The sequence below is a fragment of the Cyprinodon tularosa genome, unplaced genomic scaffold, assembly GCF_016077235.1.
Source record: "Cyprinodon tularosa strain WSP-4 unplaced genomic scaffold, ASM1607723v1 ctg97, whole genome shotgun sequence".
NCBI lineage: Eukaryota > Metazoa > Chordata > Actinopteri > Cyprinodontiformes > Cyprinodontidae > Cyprinodon > Cyprinodon tularosa.
Genome location: NW_024039751.1, coordinates 241,970 through 248,676, shown reverse-complemented (window position 1 = coordinate 248,676; position 6,707 = coordinate 241,970).

The following is a 6,707-nucleotide window of genomic DNA, read 5'->3' as shown; positions in this document are numbered from 1 at the left end:
CCCATCCCATAATGACTAAGATAAACGGATCATTCTGTCCAAGGAGCGATAATGTGGCTGTGTATAGCAGAAGAAAGAATGCCGACCCCTTTCTGGCACATTTCCCTCCTCCATTGCTCCTCCATGTCTCGGATTTCATGCCTCCCATTCAGAAGGCCCACTCTAACCTTCAGGGTTCTGTTGTGCTGCTGGGCTGGAACATACCGATGTGTTTTGATCCATTCGCAGCTGTCGTCACACCGTCTGCAGAGCTGATTAAGGGGACATGAACAACAGCGTCTGACCACCTGTTGCTTCCTTAAGAGGTTTCCCTGGAGAAAGTAAAAGTCACAAAGGGAGGAAAGACACTTTCACATGAATTATTAAAAAATATCCACTGGTCTGGTTCTTCTAGACGAGACGTTTTCTGTCCAAACTAAATGTATTATTCATGCCTTTAAAAGTCTATTTATTGATTAAAGTGCATTAAAATACAATTTATGTTTTAATAATTTCTTCTATTCTTGCTTTTCTATCAAGCTTATCCAAATGCAAAACAGTTTCAAAATAAGATTTTATGACTTTTTTATGGTCAAAGATCTCCAAATCAAACTTGACTTTTGTGTAAAATAAGAATTTTTTTTTCTAACATGTGATTACATGTAACACCTGCTTAAAGGTTATTTTAAAGTGTTGGTGACACCATATTGACATTTTTTAGCTTTTTTTTGTAAACCAAAACGGTGAAGCATCTCAGAAGTTGGAACATTTGGTCGTAGCTATTGCAACAGTAGATAGATAGATAGATAGATAGATAGATAGATAGATAGATAGATAGATAGATAGATAGATAGATAGATAGATAGATAGATAGATAGATAGATAGATAGATAGATAGATAGATAGATAGATAGATAGATAGATAGATAGATAGATAGATAGATAGATAGATAGATAGATAGATAGATAGATAGATAGATAGATAGATAGATAGATAGATAGATAGATAGATAGATAGATAGATAGATAGATAGATAGGTTAATATAAGAAAAATGTGTTAACAAAATTCAAATGACCTCTAATGTTTGCATCATCTCCATCTTGTGGTGCGATCAGTTCAACTACACGTGTGGTATTTACATATGCATAAAGACCTGGATCTATGAGGGTGTTACCTACTTTGCTCTGGTGGAAAAATAAAACAAAAATGTTTTTGCTTATTGACAATGGAGTTAACCGATGGACAGCCCTGAGAGGCTAATATATCTGTCTGCCATGTGACGCCCAAGGACAAGAGGTGCAAATTAGATTCTGTGTTAAAGGATTCCTTTGTGGGATCTTAACATGCCTCTTAGACGCTCCTTGAATGTCATATATTGACCTCACTAGAAGGTAACCCCTCAATAATATCTGGAGTCCAGGTCTCAGCTTTAGCTCAGAGGCTTTAATAATGGGGTGGCTTAGGAGAGCTGCAAATTCACAAGCAATATGAAGAATAATGTATGAATTTTTTTTTTACACAGAAAAAAGTGTTTATTCCCTTTGAATTTCATAATCTGTTGATTATCCCAGCTATGCAAATGCAACAGACAAAAACAATAAAACACGAGCAAAGCTATAAAAAAGTTGTAGATTTAGGGGAGCAGCATGTTGCTGGTAAAAAGTAACGAGGTCTCCTGCATGAAAGTTTTGGTGAAAGTTTGGGAAATGTCCATCTTTTCAGCTGTAACCTGTAAGCTTTGTTTTAAACAGACAGTTCATTGAAGGTTTCTCCTTACATCCCAGTAACTGTTAGCTGCTGTGATTTACTGGGAAATAAAAAGTTAAATTTTGTGAATGATGTGTAGGGTCACAATGTAAGCTACAGTAAAGGCTTCTCTAGAATTCCCTACACTATTCCTTTGCTGCACAAGGTTCAGAGAATCACTGACATACAGGGATTCCGTGTGTAACTGAAAATCATTAAAAGTCTTTATATTATTATTTTCTTAAATTAAGGCCTTAATTTGCTTTAAAATTCATTAAATGTGATTATAGTGGCATTTAAAATGCTTTATTAAAAAACAAATTTAAAACAATTTCGTTAGATATATTATATCGCAATATATTTGCACAGAACTGCTTCTGGTTGATTTTAAAGTCGTTTGTTTGGAAAAGAAGCTTGAGGCGGAGAAAAAGCTAGAGAATGGGAAAATGCAAATGTTGATAGCATTAAATTAGAGTTACTCATTACTGTATAAACCCTGGAAATAGCTTTTTCAAGGATCTCCAAAAATTTAGCAGTTAATCAAATGTACGGCCAATGATAATCACTAGTGATAAAAGCTCAACGGATTTCATGTGGATTTTATCCATAACCAGAAATTATTAATTTAAACAGCACTGATATATGAATATGTGTGTTTATATACTAGGAAGTGCCCTCATGGAAATCTAGTGTGTCATCTGCTATTTATTTGGAAAACACAGATGTTCTAGTTGATTTAATTTTAAATATAGTGTAATTATTGTAGATTGACCTTGAACTTGTTCTGATTGAGGTGCACCTCTGGTAAAAATTCCATTTAAATCTGTTCGTAACTTTTAAAGTAATTCAGCTAACAAAAAAGAAACACAACCGAATACATATCCTCCTTGGTTGAGTTAAAATAAACAATTTATTTGTTCTTTTTCTACTTCCAGTTGATGCTTTTATAGCTATATACTATAGGTATGCTTTACTAATCTTATTTTTATTGTTTCTACAGGATAATAAGTCGCACAAAAAAATTTATAAATGTAGATTAGATGTTTAATTTTACAAAAAAATAATATTTCTAATTATATGCAATTATTTGCCTATTTTGAGAAATGCTCTTCACTGTGCAAGATTCATTCCATATTTTTCCCCAATTAAAACTTAGTACAAGAAAAAAAAAAAATAATTGGGGGATTCTTGTCAGTGGATTGATGGTAATCTAGGGCCGTTATATGAAAACTTTCACTCTCATCTTGCTTTACATTTAAACTGACACATACACTCACTGGCCACTTTATTAGGTACGCCTGTCCAACTGCTCGTTAACACTTAATTTCTAAGCAGCCAATCACATGGCGGCAACTCAGTGCATTTAGGCATGTAGACATGGTCAAGACAATCTCCTGCAGTTCAAACCGAGCATCAGTATGGGGAAGAAAGGTGATTTGAGTGACTTTGAATGTGGCATGATTGTTGGTGCCAGAAGGGCTGGTCTGAGTATTTCAGAAACTGCTGATCTACTGGGATTTTCATGCACAACCATCTCTAGGGTTTACAGAGAATGGTCCGAAAAAGAAAAAACATCCAGTGAGCGGCAGTTCTGTGGGCGGAAATGCCTCGTTGATGCCAGAGGTCAGAGGAGAATGGCCAGACTGGTTCGAGCTGATAGAAGGGCAACAGTGACTCAAATAACCACCCGTTACAACCAAGGTGGGCAGAAGAGCATCTCTGAACGCACAGTACGTCGAACTTTGAGGCAGATGGGCTACAGCAGCAGAAGACCACACCGGGTGCCACTCCTTTCAGCTAAGAACAGGAAACTGAGGCTACAATTTGCACAAGCTCATCAAAATTGGACAATAGAAGATTGGAAAAACGTTGCCTGGTCTGATGAGTCTCGATTTCTGCTGCAACATTCGGATGGTAGGGTCAGAATTTGGCGTCTACAACATGAAAGCATGGATCCATCCTGCCTTGTATCAACGGTTCAGGCTGGTGGTGGTGTCATGGTGTGGGGAATATTTTCTTGGCACTCTTTGGGCCCCTTGGTACCAATTGAGCATCGTTGCAACGCCACAGCCTACCTGAGTATTGTTGCTGACCATGTCCATCCCTTTATGACCACAATGTACCCAACTTCTGATGGCTACTTTCAGCAGGATAATGCGCCATGTCATAAAGCTGGAATCATCTCAGACTGGTTTCTTCAACATGACAATGAGTTCACTGTACTCAAATGGCCTCCACAGTCACCAGATCTCAATCCAATAGAGCATCTTTGGGATGTGGTGGAACGGGAGGTTCGCATCATGGATGTGCAGGCGACAAATCTGCGCCAACTGTGTGATGACATCATGTCAATATGGACCAAACTCCCTGAGGAATGCTTCCAGCATCTTGTTGAATCTATGCCACAAAGAATTGAGGCAGTTCTGAAGGCAAAAGGGGGGTCCAACCTGTTACTAGCATGGGGTACCTAATAAAGTGGCCGGTGAGTGTATATTCGCATAATAAAGTCGAAATCCATGTAGTTTTTATAACCAGTTTTAATTTACATAAAATCTAAATTAAATGCATCAAACTCATCATTGAACATCTCCTGTCAGACATCTTTATATTCAAGCCTGATTAGTGATAAAAAGTAGCGCATAAGTGTTAGAGGTGTTGAGTGCAACATACAGAGAGGGATAAAAAGGTGAGAACGTTAACCACAGTGTTTCTTCAAAAACCCAAATTAACTCCCCGCCTCTCTATTCCCTTTAATGCTACAAACCAAAGAAGATAATGAGCCCATAAACAATAGCAGTCTGTAAAATATTTACTTGCTCTTGACTGTCCTTCCTGTAGCGCGGCTTTCTGAAGGAGTCAGATTACAGAAGCAACACATTTTTCATGTAAAAACTAGATTTTTTTTTAAGACTCAGATTCCCAGAGTTCCAAGTTTTTGACATTCATTTAAAAACAGGACAAATCAAAAGGAAGGAAAGAAGAAAAAAGAAAGAAAGGAAGGAAATGTAGGAGGGACACAAGGAAGCAAAGAGGCTCCAAGGAAAGAGAGAAAGTACAGGTGCTGGTCATAAAATTAGAATATCATGAAAAAGTAGATTGATTTCAGTAATTCCATTTAAAAAGTGAAACTTGTATATTATATTCATACATTACATACAAACTCATATATTTCAGATGTTTATTTTGTTTAATTTTGATGATTACAAATGACAACAAATGAAAATCTCAAATTCATCATATCAGAAAATTAGAATATTACTGAAGACCAATAAAAACAAAGGATTTATAGAAATGTTGGCCAACTGAAAAGTATGAACATGAAAAGTATGAGCATGTACAGCACTCAGTATTTAGTTGGGCCTCCTTTGGCCTGTATTACTGCAGCAATGCGGCGTGGCATGGAGTCGATCAGTCTGTGGCACTGCTCAGGTGTTATGATAGCCCAGGTTGCTCTAATAGTGGCTTTTAGCTCTTCTGAATTGTTGGGTCTGGTGTATTGCATCTTCTTCTTCACAATACCCCATAGATTTTCTATGGGGTTAAGGTCAGGAGAGTTTGCTGGCCAATTAAGAACAGGGATACCATGGTCCTTCAACCAGGTACTGGTAGCTTTGGCACTGTGTGCAGGTGCCAAGTCCTGTTGGAAAATGAAATCTGCATCTCCAAAAAGTTGGTCAGCTGCAGGAAGCATGAAGTGCTCTAAAACTTCCTGGTATGTGGCTGCGTTGACCCTGGACCTCAGAAAACACAATGGACCAACACCAGCAGATGACATGGCACCCCAAACCATCACTGACTGTGGAAACTTTACACTGGACTTCAAGCAACGTGGATGAAGTGCCTCTCTTCTTTTCCTCCAGACTCTGGGACCTTGATTTCCAAAGGAAATGCAAAATTTACTTTCATCAGAGAACATGACTTTGGACCACTCACCAGCAGTCCAGTCCTGTTTCTCTTTAGCCCAGGCAAGACGCTTCTGACGCTGTCTGTGGTTCAAGAGTGGCTTGACACAAGGAATGCGACAGCAGAAACCCATGTCTTTCATACGTCTGTGTGTGGTGGTTCTTGAAGCACTCACTCCAGCTGCAGTCCACTCTTTGTGAATCTCCCCCACATTTTTGAATGGGTTTTGTTTCACAATCCTCTCCAGGGTGCGGTTATCTCTCTTGCTTGTACACTTTTTTCGACCACATCTTTTCCTTCCCTTCGCCTCTCTATTAATGTGCTTGGACACTGAGCTCTGTGAACAGCCAGCCTCTTTAGCGATGACCTTTTGTGTCTTGCCCTCCTTGTGCAAGGTGTCGATGGTCGTCTTTTGGACAACTGTCAAGTCAGCAGTCTTCCCCATGATTGTGTAGCCTATAGAACTAGACTGAAAGACCATTTAAAGGCTTTTGCAGGTGGTTTGAGTTAATTAGCTGATTAGAGTGTGGCACCAGGGGCCATCAATTTTGAACCTTTTCACAATATTCTAATTTTCTGATATGATGAATTTGAGATTTTCATTTGTTGTCATTTGTAATCATCAAAATTAAACAAAATAAACATCTGAAATATATGAGTTTGTATGTAATGTATGAATATAATATACAAGTTTCACTTTTTAAATGGAATTACTGAAATCAATCTACTTTTTCATGATATTCTAATTTTATGACCAGCACCTGTATAAGGAAAGAAGGAAGGAAGGACACAAGGACGGTAACTAAAGAAAAAGGAAGAAGAAAGGAAACAAGGAAAGAAGATCACATTTAGACAATGAAAAACAGAATTGAAATTGGAAATATATATATATATATATATTTTTTTTAATAATCACTTTTGTTCTCTGGAAAATACCTGAAGTGTAAATCCAGACTTTTTCCAAACTATGTAGGAACCCTGTAAGTGTAACTGAGCCTGGATGAATGATCAATTAGGGCCTCAGGGGCCCCTCATCACAGAGCATGCTTATGGGCCCTTTTCTCCAGCATCAACAAA